This window comes from Ursus americanus, chromosome 2 (assembly GCF_024610735.1).
Source record: "Ursus americanus isolate L20-20 chromosome 2, mUrsAme1.1.p, whole genome shotgun sequence".
Classification (NCBI taxonomy): Eukaryota; Metazoa; Chordata; class Mammalia; order Carnivora; family Ursidae; genus Ursus; species Ursus americanus.
In genome coordinates this window covers 79,598,141-79,618,981 of record NC_142128.1, presented here as the reverse complement: position 1 = coordinate 79,618,981, position 20,841 = coordinate 79,598,141, and the positions used below count along the sequence as shown (strand labels likewise).

The following is a 20,841-nucleotide window of genomic DNA, read 5'->3' as shown; positions in this document are numbered from 1 at the left end:
TCACAGGAGGGACATTTTTGTGTGGATGGACATTTTCTATCTCTTGAACTGGGTGGCGATCATTTGGGTGTATATGGAAAAAATCATCAAGTCCTATGTACACGCAAGATTGTGCTTTTGATTGAATGTGAATTATGTCTCAATAATATACTGTCTTAAAAAAATGATAGATACACATATACAGACACCAACCAAAGTCTCCACCCTAGACTCAGGGAGTAAGATGAATAAGATATGGGGAGTAGGGGATACAGAGAGCATGTGTTTTGTTTTTTTTTTTAAGATTGTATTTATCTTTAAAGCTGGGAGAGAGGCAGAGGGAGAGGGAGAAGGAGACTCCCCGCTAGCAGGGAGCCTGATGTGGGGCTGGATCCCAGGACCCTGGGCCCATGACCTGAGCCAAAGGCAGGCACTCAACAGACTGAGCCACCCAGGGGCCCCAGCATGTGTAGTTTTAAAAAGCTTCCCATTATTCTATCTATTACTGTAAGGTTCCAAATATTCTTTCAGGAATTGGAATTAGAGTAAGGATCGAAACAAACATACAAGTAATATATATGGTTTTAACATTTGTAGAAGGTCCCTAGAGATCATCAGAGTTTTCCTAAAAGAGCCTGCTCACTTTGCAGTTTGCTTTGATTGGTGAACTTGTTTTGTTTTGCTTTCAAGTGATTTCAAAGTTTCTCAAGGTATAAAATTAATAAATTAATATGAGGAATATATTGAAGGTGGGAGGAATCATGAAGGCCCATGAGATTCTGCCTGTATTTATAGTTTGAATCAGGCTTAGAACAAGCTGAAATATTTTGGGGGTATCTAATATTGACAAGTTCCTAAAACTGCGAAGTTTTAAAGTCAGTCTGCAGTGATGTTTTTGGGACCCAGCCCATCAGCCATCCTGTTCACTCTGATGCATTTTAAGGAGACTTAAGTGTGATGTAGACTTGGGAAATTTTTTTCCCCAAGTTTTTTGAAAGTAGCTTGTGACTAGCTTTTATGTATATGTAGAGAATGAAAGGCTTTCTTCACTCCACATTGGATGCCCTATTTAAAAAAATGTAACTTGCAGTATTGCTTTTCTGTGATCTATTCGAAAGAAAGAGAAATGTGGCTGGTCAGATGTACTTAATGGCCTTTTAAACTGATCGTGTGTGTGTGTGTGTGTGTGTGTGTGTGTTTCCTTTTGGCCATGGAACACTCAGCAACATTCCCAACATTCATTTTGATTCCAAAGGCAGTGTGAAAACAGTCCTCTCCCCACGACATTGAGGCCTTATCACTGAGCTTCCTCCACAGGCATGCCATCTGCCTGGGGGAGCATATGTTCATTCAAGTTCAGACCGGGAAAGACCTCAGAGATGAAGTAATTCAACCAAACTCTGACCTCCATGTCACACTCCACTTAAAAAATAAACTTAGGCCTAGGGGTGAAGTGGCTTGTTCAGGGTCACGTGGCTGGTCAGAGGCAGAACCAGAATTGTATGTCTACATGCAACCTTTGCTCTTCTAACACCCTGTCTCCGCATGCTGTGCTTGGGGTTCGGAATCACAGAGCGACAATACACAAAGGCCACATCTTTTCCTCGAAGGCCCGAAGAGGCCTCTCTGTATTCCTTTGAGAGCCTGCAGGTATTTCCTTATTTATAATTTTAATCCTATTTTGGTCAACTTTTGAAGAATTTAAGAGCTTGTGTTTTGGGGCCAGACTAGGGTCCATTATCCTATTTCACAAGCCGAGGGACCCTTGCTAAGACAGGTGGTTTCTTCAGTCCTCACTTTTCTCATCTAGGAAATGGGATAATAATACAGGTGCACATAAAAAGTGCCTTCCATGCTTCCCGGAGCACAGTGAAGCATCCGGCAATTTTCTTTGGAAATCCGGCAAGTTCATACTGAAGCTATCCAGCGATGCCCTTGAGCGCTTGAGAAACTGATGTTTAATTCTCTGCAGCTTTTTCCTTCCATCCCTGTGGGGCGTTCTCGACTCCTTTATTGTTCCGGACTTTGCAGGTACTCTGAGAAGTCAGCATCACCACAAATTGGTACACGATGGGCACAGTAAGTTTTGCTTTTTGGTTCCCAGTTCTCTCCCCCAAGAGATCCAGATTTTGTATGAGTTGTGAGACACTGAAGTCATTTGGGACATCTTTTTTTGACAGTGACTTCAAAGACCTTTTTCAACCTAGGAAAGGCCAAAGAGTCTTGGTAAGATAACAGACCCTTAAGACGTTTCTGGCATCGCGAAGGACCGCGGAGAAATAGAAAACACTAGGAAAACGATTTTACGGCTACGGTGGCCAAAGCTTTCAGGGGCTGGGCTATTCCTCAGTCATCCCTCCGGTCACCGGCAGGGCAGGTTCTGAACCCAGGTTCCCTCGCCCGCCTGGCTGGGTGCTTTTTCCATCCAGCAACTGCGTCGCGCTAACTCCACCTCTGAAAGCGCTAAGGAAGTTCCCTCCCAGAGCCCACCCGGCAGGGCGGGGCGAGGCTGCGGCGCGGAAAGAACCGGGGAAACGACATCTTCCAGCTCCCAGCACACAGAAACTGCTTTTGCGGTTGCGGGGCGCTGGGGGAGGGGGGGAGCGAAGACCCCAGATCCAGGACGCAGAGACTCCTGGTGTCTCGGAGAGAGAACCCTGGGATTGCCTGCTCCGTGAAGCCACCTTACTTTCTCCTGGGCTGTCTCCCCTCCAAGCAGTGGCTGCCTGGGGACGTCCGGCTCGGAGGGTGTCCCCCAAATGGGACGGACCGTCCTTGCTCACGGCCGGAGCGGACCAGTCGCGGCCTCTGCCCCGCCCCTGAGGTTTTCGAAGGTCTAAGTGGGATTTTTTTCCCTTCCTGCCCCAGTCCCTGCCCCCGCCGGGAGCGGCGGTAGGTCGTGCCGGTGGTGGTCGCCTTTCCTTCTCCACTCCCACGTCTCTGACTCCAGGGAGTTTCACCCGTCCTCCCTCCTCAGTCCTCACCTTTGAACATTTCCCAAAGCCACCGCACCAAAAGTGCGCGACTTCTCCCGGGCCTGCACAAGGAGCTCCTGCCGCCCGGCATTCCTCGGATTCCAGCGCTGTGACGTCCCCAAGGCCGGCGCGCCTCCAGCCCGGGAGCTCGGGCTCCAAGTTTCGGCGCTCCCCCGCGCAGACGCCCCCCCCCCCCCGCCCGCCGCCCAGCCGCCCCGCCGCGCGCGCCTCCCGGGAGCATTCCTCCCCGCCCCCGGCCGCGCGCCCCGCGCTCCCTCCGCCTCCGGCCCCCCGCGCCGCCGCCTGGCCCGGGGGTGGGGGAGCCGCGGCCGCCGGCGCCTGCTCCGTCCCCTCCCACCGCACGGCCCCTTCCTCCCTCCTCTCCCGGCCGCTCGCATTTCCTGCCGCCCGGGCTCTCGCGGCCCCGGAAAGTTCTGCCCAACTTTTTCTCCCCCAAGCGAGCGGGCGCAGCGGGCGCAATCCGGGGGCAGGTTGCTGCGCTCCTCCTCGCTCCGCTGCCGGCCCTCCCGGCTCAGGTCTTCGGGGACCCGCAGACGCCGGGCGGCCGCCCTCCCCTCCCACCTCACCCATCCTCCCCGGCCTCCTGGCTCCGGCCCCCCTCCGGCGGGACAGCCCCGTGCTTAGGTGGTTCTCCTTTTCTCCTTGTCGGTGCGCCGGGATCGCAGCGGAAACCTCCCTCCCCTTTCGCCTCCTCCGGCTCCTTCCCTCCGGCTCCTTCCCTCCGCCCCTCCTCCGCCAGCCACTGGAATCAATTCCTTAGGGAATTGGGGCTCCGCTGCCGCCGCCGCCGCGGCCGTTCCGCGCGGGACTCCAGGGCACGGACGGGGCCATGTAAGCAGGTAAGCGCCGTCTACCGCGGGGGAGTCGGGCCGGAGGTGGGGGGCCGCCTCCGCTCTCCGGGCGCCCCGCCGAGAACTGAGGCCAACGCTGGCAACGCCAGCTTGCGATCGGCGGCCCGGGACGCTGGCAGAGCAGCGGGGTCGCGAGGTGGCCGGGCCGCTGGCGTTCTCGGGCCGGGTGGGAGCTGCCCGACGTGAGGCGCGCGTCCTGTCTGGGTAGTTAGGGTGGAAGGTGAGCGCTGTCCCTACAGTTTGCGGTTAAACCCACCCCCTCTCCTCCTCCTCCCCATTCTCTCCTGCTCTTTGGGAACCGAGCGAGGGCCTGGAAAGGGCAGCTGGAGATACCCAAGCGGTGAGGGCAGGAGGAGGAGAGGAGAACGACGTTGCTGTTGTTCCAGCGGGGGAGGAACGCTGCTCCCCGTCAACCCTCTTCCCACCGCCTCCCCAGGGGGACAGGATCTTTCGAGGGAGAGTTTTTATGCCCTCCCACTAGGCCCCAGCCATGCCACCAAACTCCTGGCCTTCTTGGCCCTTCTTGGCTCTGCTTGGGTGGTCGGGCTGGCTCCTAGGGAAAACCTGTGGCCACGTAATTTCAGAACAGATCTTCACCTCAAACTTTCCCAAAGTTCTGAGAGTTAACAAGTTCTGAGGGTGTTGTTAGTGCGCCTGTCCTTTCTCCCTGACATCACCCCTAAATCTGGGTTTTGGATACTCGTTAAGTCAGTTTTGCACCTTTTTGAGGGAGCAGTGAGGTAGTGATGTCCCTACCTAGCATTCCCTCCCACTTCCTTCAGTTCCTGTCACCCCAGCCCCAACCCCACCTACAATTCAAGGAGATTGGGGGATTCGGGCTTCGGTCTGTCCAGGAACTGGCTGTTGCAGGCTCTTTGTGAAGGTGAGAAATCTCTAGACTGCAGGCAGAAGATACGGTTACAGGGTTTCCACCAATGTGTTAATTTCTTAAACTGGATTGGTTCACCCATTCATTCAACAAGCCTGGTATTGAGCTGCTACTCTTGTGCTGGGAAAACAGGATGCAAAGATACTTAAACAAGCTTTGATCATGAATTACAGCGGAGTGAGGGAGAATTGCTGTGCGAGGCCAGGAAGGCTTGGTTCTGGAGACGAGGAGTAAGGTGTGCCCTGAGTTTATAGGGTTAAGGGAGTGCTTACCTGCAGGAGTGATTAGGAGAGTGCATTCCAGGTAGAAGAAACAGCTTGTGCAAAATGAGAGTCATCCAAAAACAAAACAAAACAAAACAAAACAAAACCGAATTCAAAAAGCTAGCTATTTGACCCAGCTATTTGGGGTATGATAGACGGAAGATAGATAGGTATCAGAAATTAACCTAGAAGCATATTACCCGCTTATGGGAACCAGGTGTTTTCAGAGGAGCACAGGTCTCTGTTTAGACACACCTCCATGCCTCGTGCTGTTTCTACAAGGAGCAGTTGGGTGACCATCTAAATTTTAATTGGCACTAATTGGCCCATGCCTGTTTTCTTTAGAATGGCACTTGATTCCCTTTTAAAGAGGCACTTGACAGCAGTAGGTTATAATACTTCAGCGTTACAGAACCTTGTAACGTGAGTTGCTGATCTCTTGGTGGTGGGGTTAAAAGCTCCTGCCACGGAAAGGGCAGCCTTCATTAGTGGAAGCTGTGCAGCAGGACGCTCTTTTGCTTAATCCAGATGGGTGGCCACGACCCAACAGGATGAGTCCACCCACCTGACCGGTCAGTGTGTTTGTGATCGTTTTCTCTACTTTTAAAGGTCGTTCTTGCTTTCGTACAGTTGTAAGGATTACTTTTCCTTCCTCTGAAACTTGCTAGAAACAGAATCTCTTCTAGCGGGTTGTTGTAGCCTGATGGTCCAGGATTCAGCAGATCCCCCCTAGGAAGGTACCTTAGCGCGGGAGCATTCTGTACGTGGGTTGCCTTTCAGGGGTGCCTCTTTGCGGGGCTGTCCTAGTAGTCTTCCCAGTGGCTGAGTCCTGGCTCAGGTGGCAGAGGTCCAGCCTCGCTGAGCCTCAGGCCAGTACGTCTGAGCAGAAAGAGTACAATCTGGGGTGTTTATCTAAGCCCCTCCGCAAACACCTTCTCTTATCTCAAGAACAGCCCCTTGAGAGGAGTTTTATTGGAGGTGTAGGCCCTGCATGAGAGACAGGGCTGAAGGGAAGCTCTTTCTTGCTAATCCCCCTGCTTGCCCAGCTTCCATCGTTGGCGTAAACACAGTTATTATTCACACTTTCGTTATTCAGGTTTGTGCATACTGTGTGGGCCAGACAGCTGTCATGGAAAGAGAACAGTTAGACTCTTTGAATATGGAGGAACCTAAAGAATAGAGAGGAAAATCGGAATTTTTAGGAGAATTCGTTTTTGTCCTGAATGGATGGGCCGGGGGTCAAGAACTATGAGGACTTTTTTTTTTTTCCCCTAATGCCCTCCCTCCTTACTAAGGGTTTATGCTTTTTGCTCCAGGGAAGCAAACATAAATCCTTTGATGGCACGGTATAGCCCACCTGGGTTCCATATGCTTGTTCTTGTCACCTGCTGTGCTGCATTTGAACTTGTTGGTCACCAGTGGTCGTGTAGAATTTGAACTCATTCTAAGCCTCAGAGCTGTGCTATGCACTTTGTTAGAGATAAGGCCAGGGAGAGAGATAAGATGAAATACTTAATTAGCCAATTAAATCATTATGGGTTGGGCCGATTTGAAAAGAAGGAGGGATAACAAGTTTTGGTAAACAGGAGATGAAAGCAAATGTTTGAAATAGGACTTTGTGATCTCCCCTTATTGATTGAATTTACCCTGCCCCGTCTGAGTCCCATGGGCTGCTTCTTGAGCGGGCCAAGCGAGGTGTAGCAAGTCCTGCAGCTTTCCTGTGTAGCGTGGTGCTGGAGCCAGGGGTCCAGCCTTGCGAGTCTGAAATGTAGCTAGGTTTGAATTCCAGCTCCACCACTTTTTCGCTGGGTAATGTTGGACAAATTTTGCAGTCCTTTGGAATCTCAATTCCTCCATCTACAAAGTGGGGCCCAGTAACCTCTAACTTGCCAGGATATCTGCGGAGAATTCGGTGTACTGCTGTATGTTACCCTCCTGACATAGGGCCTTGCACAGAGTAGGTATTAGGTCAAGAATGGCTATTTCTATGTTTGAGGAGTTCTAGGTGGCCATGAATGTGTTCTTAGTGTGGGTCATTTTTTTTTCCCGGCAGCTTGAATTCACATGCTTGCCAACATACACATAAAGCTTTGTCTTTGACTTTTTTTTTTCTTTTTTTTGGTCTGTTGGCTCAAAGCAAACGTGTAGCTGGCAGTTTTCATGTGGCCCCTCTGTAGGAGGGGGTTTAGCATTGCACGATCAGACAGTAGGGGAGCTTGGAGAGGAAAAGCCACTTAGAGAAGGGCAGAGAAAAGGATCCTTTACCCTGTACACCACTTACTATTACAAGGGTCTGGTGCTACTACAAAGATCCTTGTATTTCTAATGTTGGGATCCAGTTAATTAAAGAATGTTAAGAGTAAATCTGCCTGCATTTAGCAAGAATGCCGAAGCTAGCCAATCCTCACGAAGGAGTGTCTTTGCAGCCTTGATTCCATTCCTTCTTTGAAGCCCAGATACAGAGTCAACTGCAACACTTCTAGTGTAATGCCAGGCTCGGGTCTCTTGAACTTGAATGTTGCCTTTCATCTGAGAAACCTAAAGTATTTGACAAACATTAACTCCTTGATCTTCATATCAACCTCCCAACAGGAGGGATTGTTAGAAGAAAGGAGCAGCTTGGAAAACCGTCAGTAGAACAGGTTTGTAGTAATGTGCGCTCTTGAAGCAGAATGGGTTCTTACAGCTGAGAATCCCCAATGTGGATTGCATGCAGGCTGAGAGGTCATGAGAGTACCCGTTGGAGAGGTCGGGGAGAAAGCCTAGGAAAAAATGCAGATCTGGTTGTGATTTTTGCACTGGGAGGGGAGAGGAAGTCCATGTTCCCCAGACCAGCCATGCCTTTGCGGTATATTATATGCACACTGATTATGAAAATAATCTCTGAATTATTTATAATTCTGAATGGGAGGATGTGAGGCAATGCTTGTCGATGAGGGCTTAGAGACGCTGGGGATGAAAGGGAATAGTGACTCCTTGTGGGCTAGGGGTGGTTCTACCTCTAAGTTGGATTATAAATGGCAATTAACATTGTTTTAATTTCCTTTCTCTTTTGCTCCTTGGTTCTGTATTTCTTGGCTTGGTTTTGTTTTGCTCTCCCGTCCAGCTTTTGTTTGACTTGTTTCATGGTCCTTGCTACCGGAAAAAAAACATTGTGACCATTCTTAGATCAGTTTTGTGTGTAAAGTTTGATACGCGGGTGATTTAGTTTAGTTCCTTAGGGGACTAAATAAGGCCCGGCTCAGGCTCAAAGGTTTTGTCCTGAGCCTGCTCACTTAGTTTGACCCAGAGGCCTCTCCCATACCCAGAGATCCCATAACCTAGGCGGCCATCCCCATAAATGATGTTGGGAGGTGTCTGACGAGAAAACGAGAAGGAGATTGGCTGCTGGTGTGGTATGCTCTGAGGAGCAGAACATCTTCTTCACATTTGTGATGTTTGAAATTTTAGTACTGAGCCATATTCCTAAATTAGGAAGCTCTACCGCGTGGGTCACTGACTCCTTCTAATTTGCCTTACAGATTTTTAGCTCACAGGGAAAATTCCCTCTGTGTTGAAAATGAGCAGAAGTTCCCAATGCTGTATCCTTTACCTGCCCTCTACTTAACACTTAATGTCCTCAAGTCTCTAGAAATCCGTCTCCTGGGAATTCTTCTTTTCATACTCCTTTGCATTCAAGTAATGGGGGCCATAGTTAAGGCGTTAGATCAGAAACTCTAGTGGGCATCAGAATCACCCGGAGGGCTTGTTAAAACCCAGAGAGCTGTTCTCCACACCCGCTGCGGCTTTGGAGCCAGGAGGCCTGGGGTGGGGTTTGGGAATTTGTGTTCCTAAGGAGCTCCCAGGTGATGCTAATAGTCCTGGTCCTTGACCAGCTGCCTTTCGAGAATCACGGAGCTCAGGGGGCCATCCACCCCTGTCCTCAGGCTCCTGTGATAGTCACTTAAGGTTCTTACTACACCGGCTTGAATGATCCTGTTCCTGGTAGTTTTCGAGCTCAGGAGAGGCCGGGAGTCACTTGCTGAGCCCTCGTCAGGCCCCTGAGAGCGGAAACGACATGATTCCATTGCAGTGGGTCTGCTCGGTTATCATCGCCGATCCAGACCCCTCCGCAGGGTTCCATACAGTTTGGTGTATCTGACATTTCTGTCTGTCTGGGTCTCCAAATTCCACCTGTCTCAAACCGAACTCCCTGATTTCTTGCCACAGAATGTGCTGTGTCCGTTTCCTGACCTAGCGACCCTGCCGTCTGTTGAGTTCCCCGCCGAAAGCAGGCACTTGGCGTTCTCTTCAGCGCCTCACTCTTAGCGCCCCTCAGGCTCTAGCCGCAGACACATCACGAACCCCACTAGTCTTTAGACCCTCTAACATCTCTTCAGTTCGCTCCCTGCCTCCATCCTCACTGCCCCTTGGGATCGTTAAGAGCTCCTGAGGCTACCTGTCATCTATTCTTCATCTACTCTTTCCTCTCAATTTTTTTTTAAACAGTTTTTAATACTATTTAAATTCTTTTGATTCTTATTACCTGTGTGATAAAGCTTCTTTACCCCGACTCCCTTCCCATTATCTGCTGCTCTTTCTCTCCATGCTGGTGCCCTAACACTTGGGGGTGGTAAATTCTCCTGGTCCTTGCTATACTCCACCCAGAGTGACCTCTCCCCTCTGCTACCTGCTTAGCCCCTGCGCAGTCAACTAAAGCTTCGCCTTCCCTGACGTTCCTTCCCACCACCAGTTAGGCATTCCTTTCTTTACAGTCCCAAAGCACTTCGCACTTAGCTGTTGGTGAGTTGTGTCTCATCTTATGGTATATGTTTATCTCCTTGTCTCCGCTACTAAGTTAGAAGCCTCTCCACCAGTAGTCACGTTTCCTTGGTTCAGAATTAGAATTTCCAGCCTATAGGGATGCTGGATAGCAGTAGCCTGGGCCTACATGTATCACCGCTGATTCTCTCCCAGTGTTCATAGCACTTGCAGTGCTTTTATTAAATTTTTCAGTGACCCTATGAAGTAGGGACAGTTACTATTTCTACCTTTCAAAGCATGGAATGGAGTTTTTATTCTTTAGTCTCTAATAGGTTCAGTGCTCTGGGCAAATTACATCATGTTAATGACTGTATGTGATTTAAAAAAGTGAACAGGTTATCAGTGCTATTTATTATTCGCATCTTATTAGTTCACCTAAGGAGATGGGCCACATCCCTAAGCTGTTTTCTGAACTTACTGATACTCTGGTTCTTAATGTTATTCTGCTTTATTTGGAAACTTTAAAAAATGGGATAATTTTTTCCCCTCATTTTTCAAACCTAGAGAACCTTGCAGGTCAAGGGGACTGTACGTATCATAGAAGAATTAAGAAGTAGGAGTGTTTGGAGGACAAGGCATAAGGTTGTTTTTGCAGGTTTAGCTACATTGATTAGAATATGCTTAACTTCCTTTCTATGCATTTTGTAGTTTATATTAAAGAGGAAGAGGCAGAATTACTCATTATTCAACCTCTGGGTTACTTTTTTTTTAAGATTTTATTTATTTCAGAGAGAGAGTGCACACAAGCAGGGGGAGCAGCAGAGGGAGAGGGAAAGCAGACTTCCCACTGAGCAGGCAGCCTGATGCGTGGCTCGATTTCAGGACCCTAAAATCATGACCTGAGCTGAAGTTAACCTCAGCCGCTTAACTGACTGAGCCACCCAGGCGCCCCTGGGTTCCTAGTTTTTAAAGTGAGAGAGAGAGAGACCCTTCATGACACTGTGTCCCAGCAGATTGCCAGCCTGCCCATAACCAAGACAGCCTGTTCTGCATATAGGACTATAATAAGCAGCAATGATATCACTGATGTTATCCCTCAAATCACAAGTTTGGCTGTTGCCATTATTTTAGTTCCCAAGTAAAAGGGATTAAGGCAGATTTCATGGTCATGAAAGTGAATTTATTATGAATTACGTGTACACACTGTACACACTTCATCTTGATATTTAAGGTTCTCTGCAAATAATCCCCCAAATGGCCCTCTGATTTCTTCAGATTTCTGTTCCCCAGGGTTCTGCCGAGCTGCAGCTGTTTCCTGAACAGGCCCAATAATTTTTTCCACCTCTGGTTATGCTGTTCCCCTGCCCAGGAATCCTCCCACTCGGCATTGCCTGTCAAAACTGTCCTTTGAGACCCACCTTAAATCCCACCTCTCTGGGCAGCCTTCCCCCATGTCACACTCCCTGGTCAGGTCCTCCTGCCCCTTTGCGCCTGGCCTTTACCAAGTTGTGCTTTGTGTTCTGGCCGATCCACCCCATTGCCCTCATTGGTGTCGGGCCGGCGCCTGCCGCCTGACGCACTTGTGTCCACATCCTGCCTCGGGCTCCGTGCAGACTGTCGCTTCTCTTCTGCTGCTGGTCACCTGGGGCAGCGTATTCAGGTCTACCTCCTCCTTGCCCCAGGAACGCCCTCCAAGGCTGAGGCTGCTTCTCCTCTCTTCATTATGACAGTCCTTCAGTGATGACAGCTCTCTCGACACCTTTTTGTCACCTGTCCCGCTGCTGCCAGTGTGGAGGCCCGTCTACCTCCACACAACAGAGTCTTGTTTTAAGCACGTCTGATATTTTCTCTCTCCCGCTTGAAATCTGTCCTGCCACCTTATATTGTTTGGAGATGCCTGTGTCTGTAGTAAAAGTGTAAGCAGATGACAGAAGGATAAACACCAAATACAGGGGGTGGGTGGGGTAAGGGGGAAGTGAGGGCTGAGATGTGATGAGGTTTTAGTGCTTTTTTTCCCAAGCTGGGTGGTGGAAACACGTATATTTACTACATTCTCCTGTAGTCTACAGTACCTAATCGAGGGGGCCCTGGGTGGCTCAGTGGGTTAAACATCTGCCTTCGGCTCAGGTCATGATCTCAGGGTCCTGGGATCGAGCCCCGCGTTGGGCTCCCTGCTCAGTGGGGAGTCTGCTTTTCCCTCTGCCTCTCTTCCCCACTTGTGCTCTCTCTCTCATAAATAAATAAAATCCTTAAAAAATAAAATACCTAATATAAAGAACACACAAAATGGCCCACTTTTACATGCAGACTCCCTAGTGGAGCATTGAAGACTCACACACTCTTATTCCCACCTAACCTGACTGGCAGCCTCTGCGTCTCTCAGCTCCCTGTCACTCTTCTGCAAACATTTCTCACAGTTGAAATCTTGGGCGTTGACTCCTGCTCTTACTGTTACTTTTCCCTTAAATTCTTTTTCACACCTGATCACGTAATCATCTCGCCTCTGTTTTTTAATGTCTAGTATGATTTTTATGTCTTTGTAGATGTTTTGTCCGACCTGTCCTTGTGATCGTTAGAGTTCCTTGTCACTTGGTCTGTCCTCCTGTTGTGCTCCATCCATTCTTTACTGATGTGTCTCACATTGTGTGCTAGTCACTTGTTCCTCTGCGTCCCCAAAGTGGTGAGCTCTTCCTGGGTGTGTTTTGTCATTTATTTCTCTTTAGGGTCTTGGCACGTGCTGCAGAGTAACAGGTTGGGGGAATTGTTGCACAGTAGAGGAAAGATTAATGTTTGTAACTGAAGTCATGTTTTCTTAAAGTATTCTCCCCCCCCCGCCCCCCCCAAAAATTTCGAAGCAAATCGAAGAGAGTATCTCTTGGGCTCAATATTTGAAATGTAGGCTGTAAATGGAATGGATTTCCTAAACCAAACCCAGTTGTTTTAAGAAGAACTGCTTTCTTCCGCTTTTCCCATTTGCCTTCTGGTGGCGGGTGATGGGTTTTCTTCTCTTGGTTTGTTTCCATGTTTTAGCCCCCGGCCCCTCCCCCATCACCGGGGCGCCTGGTGGTGGTTTCTGTAGTGGTGTCGCAGGCAGGGTGCGCGTGTGTCTGGGTTTGGAAGGCGATCTGGGCTGTGAAGTGGTACCACTTGTTGTAAGGGTGACGTCTGCCATCAACACGTCCTTGCTCCGGGCTGGAGAAGTGACATATCCATTTAGAGAAGAGGCAGCGGAATGTACTTCTGTGGCAGCCGTGTCCCACTGCAGAGCTATAATAACCGTCGTGAAGGAGGATTATGCTGTATTAGGTTTATGAAGGGTGTGCTAGTCTATTACCAGGGTCAGTGGTGACAGCTCCAGCCAGCAATTAGTTTCATTAAAAGGCTCCAGCGGGCAATTAGCATTCACTTCTGCCCATGAAATCCTGTGATCTATTAAGCATATTCTTTTTCATGATACATTTTGTAAAACATGGCTTTAGATGATGAAGGTACACTTTTTTTAGACATGCGCAAGTCTCCAAATTATTGACTTGTAGACTCCCCGCGTTTAAACCCGTGAGTGGCCCTAACATTCTGGGTAGACTGTCCTGTTTTAGAATCTGTACATTTTTAAATTTATAAATTCTTTTATTCAAAGGCAAGGAATTTGTTATGAAATAGGATATAGTGATGTGATTTAGGAGGGAGACATGTGTGACTGATAGGACACGAATTAAAACTGGAAAATAATGAGATGACACCTACGGATCTTAATGATATTCTTTAGAAAATTATTGTTTTGCTAAAGAGGCATCTAAAAATAAAGGCTGGAAAGGATGAATCGTGCTGTGCTTCTGCCGAGCAGCTGTTTGGTTGTTTTGAAAATGAGGCTATTTTCCAAGGGCTGGGTTAGGTACAAGTGTGTATTTCATGTCCCTTCATCCTGATGAAAGCATTTGAGCATTTTAGCTTAGCTCAGTATGAGGTGATGTTTACACTAAGTTATTCAAAGGAATTTCCCTCCTCCTCCCATCTTCCCCCTCCAGTCTTTTCTCTTCCCTTCTTTCTCCCTCCCTTTATAATAAATTGTCTTCATTTGGAGGCTTCTGATGGGTTAATTACTATATATGTATTCAAGATTGATATTTATCAGGGATGATAAAAGGGAGAAATGCACAGAGCACAGCCTATCAGGCCAGAAACCCAGTGCAAAGATTTGTAAAGAATATCTGTTTCCCTGGGATAATTAGACTCTCCCTATCATGTGATTCTCGATTCATATTATTATTTTTCTCATTTGTAGACTGGTAAATGTACTAATGGCTGAGCATGGCAGTGTGGTCTGTGCATGTGGGTGTGTTAAACACTCCAGGAAGTCTTGCAGTCCAAGTGCGTCAAAGCTGAGTTCAGTTTAGTAGGACCTGGTTTTTTAAATTTGATTTGATGGGACACGTGTCATCTCAAGGGACACTGATAGCCTATGGAATACTTTCTAGAAAAGGTTTGGTTTAGAGGGTTCCTGGAATAGAGACGTCGTGTTTGTTGTCCTGAAGAAACTCAACATAAATTAGAGAGTATAGTGACTTGGATTATTAAGGCGGGTAAATATTAAAAATCTTGATTTGCAGACCAGACTCGCTTTGTTTTTATTAATTGGCTCTTTCTTGGAGGGGTGGGGAGCACATGAGAGGAGCAAGTTTAAGGGATGCCTGGGTGGCTCAGTTGGTTAAGTAGCTGCCTTCGGCTCAGGTCATGGTCCCTCGGTCCTGGGATGGAGCCCCCATGTCAGGCTCCCTGCTCAGTGGGGAGTCTGCCTCTCCCTCTCCCTCTGCCTGCTGCTCTGCCTACTTGTACTCTCTCTGTCTCTCTCTCTGTCAAATAAATAAATAAAATCTTAATAAAGTAAAATATTCAAAAAATAAGAAGAGCAAGTTTAAAACAAAATACCAGAAATCTTCACAAAACTTTCAGGGAAAGTTTTAGGGACAGTAAACATTTCATCTAATTTTATGTATTTGTACAGTGAAGAGTAATGTTCAGGTGACATTTGTGGTACGACAGGAACCTCATCCTTCCAGGGAAGATTTAGGCATGTGCAGTAGTCCCATCTCATTGAGGCCAAAAGCTGTGGTTCCTATGGGCACTCCTAAAACACTTTGGTTCTCCAAATTCTGGTAATCAGCCCCCCCGCCCCCCCCCCCGCCCTTGCTTATGATACTGCCAAGAAGAAAGCAGGCAGGCTACCGAGGTATAAAACCATTGAGGGCTTTAGAAATGTCATTGCAATTATTTTATTAATAGCTGCCGCTGTTAAAGCTGTTTTGTGTAACCGGGCATTTTTAACACCGGCTTTGTGACTATAACTTGAACAGTTTTCCTTCCACTGTGGCCCCTTTGTTACCTCAAGCTAATTTGCTCCGTACCCCTTTCATCAATGTTTCCTACCCCCATTCCTGACCTTTCACAAAGCAGAGCTTTATGTATGGAAACTCCTTTCCCTCTGCAACCTTTAAACTCGTATCAGTCTTATGAAAGAGAGGTTATTTTTATCCATAGCTTCTCCCCGGGAAATAAGAGAGTTGAAGAGGTTATTGGTGAAAGTCTTTTTGCAGCTAGTCGGTGGAGGAAGTAGGATTTGAACCCCTTCTCTCTGACCCCACAGCTCAAGTGCTTAATGCGACGTGAGGCCCAGACGTCTGTGCAGATCAGGAACATCGTCCTTCCTCCTCTCTTTCCTTTCGTCCGTCCATCGGTTTCTTTAATAAATGGCTTTTGATGTGTTTGAAGGGGGGGATGTCTTTCTGTGGCCTAATCTTGAACGTAACAAGCAACTAATAATGTAGCTGCCGGCCACATGGGACCGTTTGGCATTTGAAATGGGACTCATTTGAGTTCAGACAAGCTGTAGGTATCCAATACGTATCAGACTTTGCAGACTTAGTACAAAAGAAAAGAAGAATGTAAAAAGTGTAATATTTTTAAATCGATTACATATTGAAATAATATTTTGGATATATTGAGTTGAATAAAGTCTACTATTAAAATTTCTTCTGTTTTGCTTTTAAATGTGACCACTAGAAAATTAAAAAATGAAAAATTACCTGTGTGGCTTGCATTTGTGGTCCACATTACGTTTCTTTTGGACAGCACTATTACAGACGGTTATCAGACTTCCTGGGAGCCCTGGTTCGGAGTCATGCCTCAGGGCATTGGGGACCAGTGGCTAGAGACGGGAATTAACAGTAGTGACTGGTGATGGTAAGAAGCAAGCTCGATGACACCTTACGTGACCCCCAGACAGAGACTGATATGAGGGGCCTTTATTTACTGCTTAGTGTGTGCAAGTACTTTGTCAAGCACTTTAAGTGGATTCTTGTTTTGATCCTTACAACAGCTCTGAAGTAAGTACTCGCGGACTTATTTTGTAGATGAGAAAACCAGGGCTTAGAAAGGCTAAGGCACGAGATCCTACAGCTAGTAAATACTGGTTTCCCGTGTAACACCATTGGCGTGCAAATACTGGTAAATGATGGAGCCGAGTTGACACTGGGCACAAGCCCAGAGCATGAACTTGTAACCACTCTGCATCACTGCCTCCCAAAGGCAAAAGAGAAAACATTACCTAGAACGGTTCCATAGTCGCGCTTTGTTGAGTGAGTGTCTATGGGGGGAGGGGCACACATTCTCCTTCCTGGCCCTGGCAGACATCATCTCTGTTAGGGGATATAGTACAACAATTGATGTTCCTGAGAAGGACCTCAAGTTAGCAGGAAGTGATGAAATTATGCTCAATGTAATATACTCCATTTACTAGTCCAGGGTTGCCTTAGTGAGGAAGATATTGATCAGAAATCGATTTTAGAAACTTTAGGGGCACCTGGGTGGCTCAGCTGATTAAGCGTCGGACTCTTGATTTCTGCTCAAGTTTTGATCTCAGGGTCATGAGATCAAGCCCCTCGTTAGGCTCTGCACTCAGTGTGGAGCCTGCTTGAGATTCTCTCTGGGCGCCTCTGCTCCTGCCCCGCTCACTCTTTTTCTCTTTCTCTTTCAAAAAAAAAAAAAAAAAAAACCCACAACACTTTAAGCTCACTTCAGATTGCTTTTTGACTGAGAGTCATTGAGGTATTTCATAGCAAGTACAGATTTTGCAAATACAAGCATTAACTCTCTTTCCCCTCAAAATAACTACAACTTTAAAAAAATAGTAAAAGTCTACCCACAAGTCTATTTCCAGCCATTTAAAAATTTTTTTCATATTTTTCTAGTCTTTGTTCCTAAGTAGATATATTTTTATAGTTGTAGTTTTATGTATTCTTTGACATACATACATGCTTTTTCATACTTGTTAATAATTGATATTTAGTCTATTTACATGTAATTGATATACTGTAATTACCTTTATTGTTTTTTGATTACTGAAAATACATACACTTACATTTCTCGCTATCCCATAGAAGATGATAGTGAGGATCTTGACATTAATAGCTTATTTTTGTTGAATTAACTTTAGGATAAATGTCTGTGAGATTGCTTGTTATGATGAACATTTTTGTGATGCTCGTATCATACAAACGGAATTTCAAACATAGCTTGTGAAGACTAACTGAAAGGTCGCACAACTTTATTTTCAGATGCTGATATTCTTTTAGATCTTGGGTTTTTTTTTTTTTTTTTGTGCGCACGACGTTTGGTGCCTAGGGAGTGGATTATCCCAGCAAATAAGTCTGGCTTTTGTCTCTGTGGTTTTTCGTTTCTTATGGTTCCTTTTGATTTGATGAGCCCTAAATTGATACATTTAAAGACTGAAGAATAACCCTTACACTAGGTTCACTTTTGGCATAAGTGTTCACTAATCCTTACATCATTTCATGCAGAAAAAGTCTTGTTGGAATTATTGCTCTTATCAATATGATATGTATGGAATTATTGAAAATATGTTTACATAAAGGTAGCATTTAAAAGGGAATTAAAGCGCTCTCTCTCTCTCTCTCTATATATATATATATACACACACACACACACACACACACATGCTTCATCAATAAGAAGAAATAATGATAAACTATTACATCATTCTATGTTAATTTAGGTGCCTCTTGGCCGGCCTTATTTTGCCTGGATGTCATCAGTAACTGCTTCTTATTCTTGTCTTCTACTTTTTAACAAGCTTTTTTTTAAATATGTTTTCCTATAATTTGCCTCATTTTGATGACTGTTGTATTTTCATAGTTCTTGCTATGGTAACAAAAAGGTTCCAACATCTTAGTGGCTTAAAACAGGGAACTTTTGTTCCTTGTCCATGTTATGTCAGAGCTGTGGATGGGCCGCAGCTCCTGGTGGCTTGACTGGGCGTGGTGCTGTGCCCCTGTCTTCTCACGCAGAAACCCCGGTTAAAGGACAGCCCCCATCTGGGACATGCTGTTCTCGTGGCTAAGCGCAGGAATATGGTGAGAAGCATGCAGTCCCATTTAAAGCTGCAGCATGGAGGTGGCAAATATGTTGTCCCCTCACATCCAGTTTGCCAAAGTGTATTATCACATGGCCAGGTGAAAAACCCGATGAGTTAGGGACCTACACTCACCCCACAGGATTCCCGGGCGAGTCACCGGGACGTGGAGGAAGGGAGCAAAGGGTTAGGATCAATAATCCCGTCATGTATGCCATCATTGACTTGCCTGTTCCCTGATGGTGGGGTATTTGGATTGTTCCCAGTTTTAACAGTTGTAAATAGCATTGTAACAAACGTTGTTGAACAAATTGCATTTATTTACTTGGAGATTATTTGCTTGGGATGTAGTTTCCAAAGTAGGCTGAGTCAGAGAGCGTGAATTGCTTGTGGATCTTGTTACATGCGGCCAGATTGCTCTCTAGAAAGACTATCGGGTTATAGTGCCATCATTAATATTGAAGTACACAACTTTCCTTATATTCTGCTCGGGCTGGGCTTTGAAATTTTCATTTTGTTGGTTTCATCATTGTTCACAGTTTGATTTTTGCAGTTACTGATGGTGGTATTTTAAAACCAAACCTTTTAGAACAAATTTTGTTGTTATTCATCTATTTCGTTGAATAAAACAGTCTATAATTTTCTCTCCTGGTTTCTGAAAGCCGTTGTAAAAAAAAAAAAAAGTGCTCATTTTCACGTTCTCTTTCTTTCTTTGGTCTCCTGTTTTTCTGAGTACACTGTATCTAAATCCATCTTTATCCTTATGTTAGAATAGTGACAAAAGTAAAAAAACATGTATTTGATTTGAGGTTTTGTAACTTTTATCTTTGAATCAGGTCATGGTAGTAATTACTATGGAACTGGGGAAATGGCTGAACCAACTTAAATTACTGAATTTTGTTGCATATTTTGAAGTCTTAGGAGAGAGGATTTATTTATGATCCTGTTGCCTAACATTGGATAGTTTTAATTCCGTGGTTTTCAGATTCCCCTGTTACCGTATGGTTTATATAGCAGAAAATACCAGTTGAAACCCAAGAGCCAGCCTTCCCTATAGTTTCCCCCCCTCAAACTGTAAACTAAAACTTTTTATTACCAACTGTATCCTCTCACTTGGTTTACTTTACAAGTGTCATGTTGCCTGCTGGGTACACTTGCCTTTGCCTTCTGCTTAGAAATAGTGGTATTTAGACCTACGCATAAATATCCTTGGTTATATTTCTTCGTGTAAGGCTCTGAGATCTCACAGCAAAAGCAAGAAGACTTTCAGAGCAGATAAGAGAAATCCTTAGGCCATTCAATCCGGAGTCCGCAGACTGAAGAGACCCAGAGAGAGGGTTGAGATGGGAGGTGGTGCTGGGATTTGGGAATGCTAGCTGGATTTTGCAACTACCACTAGAGTGCAAATGCCTCATTTAGCAGAGGAATGTCAAAAATCCTCTGAACTAAGAAACCCATTACAAAGTTTGTAAGAAATATTACAACTCGGTGGGAAGCAAGTCCAAGTGTGGGAGAAGCAAGATGATGTGTGAACCAGACATCCGTGTGCGAAGCAGAGTCTATTTGAACAGTCGTAGTCGCTGACTGCAGAGTGTTAAAAGTACACAAGCATTTAGGATGTTAATCGTGTGAATATTAAGACTCAGACTAGTGCTGAAGACGAAGGAATTTGAATAGATTTGCCGTGAAAGTCGTTGGGTTTTTGTTCCTGAAATGATTTATTTCAATTTAAGTTCCTTCTATGTAAGTCTTCTGGGAATTCTTTGCAAATTTCTTTGGAAGACGAGGACTCATTGGTTTATGAAGTTTTGATTTTGTAATAGGCAAATCGTTTGGGAAAATGGGATTCTGAGGCTCAAAGTAAGTGAGAATGAATGTTAATACAGAAGAAACCAGGTAATTACAGAAACTCAAAAATCAGTGCAAACAGGATGCTGGTTTGTACTGAGTCATTACGTATCTAGAATGAATTTATCAAAAGGTTACTATTGAACTCTTCTTGAAGGTCATCATGCTCATGGTAAATGTTTTCTTTAAGATTTTGTTTATTTTTGCAAAGGAGAGAGTGCAAGGGCATGCATGCCTGAGCACGAGTCAGGGCAAGGGGCAGAGGGAGAAGCAGACTCCCAGCCAGGCAGGGAGCGTGACGGAGGACTTGATCCCAGAACCCTGGGATCATGACCTGAGCCGAAGGCAGTCGCTTAACCCACTGAGCCACCCAGGCGTTCCATGGTAAATGTTTTCTTAAGCTGCTTATAGTTTTAAAGACAAAAGAAGTACTTGCACCTGCTCTGTGTTCTGATTCTCTGAATTCTGTGTTTGGGAGAGTTGAGGCTAAGGGTGTGAAATGTATTGTATGTGTATATGGCTTTTAAGTCTGGTTTGATGGTCCCCCACTATGGGACCCTGTATAGTGTTGCCCCAAATCAGTTAGTGTTACCCTGTCTACCGCCTAGTACTTTCTTCCTCCTCTTCCATTTTATTCTCCTCCAAGCCTGAATGTTGGCCTACCAGTGGAATCCACTTACATGGTGCCATGGGCTGAATATGTCCTTTCTGCCCCCCACCCCCAATTCATATGTGGCTTTGGGAGGTGATTAGGTCCTGAGGGTGGGGCTCTCTTGAATTGAGATTGGCGCTCTTATAAAAGAGACCTCATAGAGCTCCCTGGTCCCTTCTGCCATTTGAGGATCCA

At 46.1% G+C, this 20,841-nt stretch overlaps 1 protein-coding gene and 1 long non-coding RNA gene across 2 annotated transcripts in view; one reads left to right on the top strand and one right to left on the bottom strand.

The window, feature by feature from the left end:
* Positions 1–264: 264 nt before the first annotated feature.
* On the bottom strand, positions 265–5,227 carry LOC148110667 (uncharacterized). The gene is made up of 2 exons (XR_015722632.1): positions 4,988–5,227; positions 265–2,182 (listed from the first exon to the last, which is right to left on the bottom strand). It is a non-coding gene; the product is annotated as an uncharacterized LOC148110667 (long non-coding RNA).
* Positions 3,627–20,841, top strand: part of PTPN14 (protein tyrosine phosphatase non-receptor type 14) — a 173,863-nt gene continuing 156,648 nt past the window's right edge. Inside the window, exon 1 of the mRNA XM_045771992.2 lies at positions 3,627–3,814. The gene's annotated coding sequence lies outside the window, so the exon portion shown is untranslated. The remainder of the gene's footprint in view (positions 3,815–20,841) is intronic.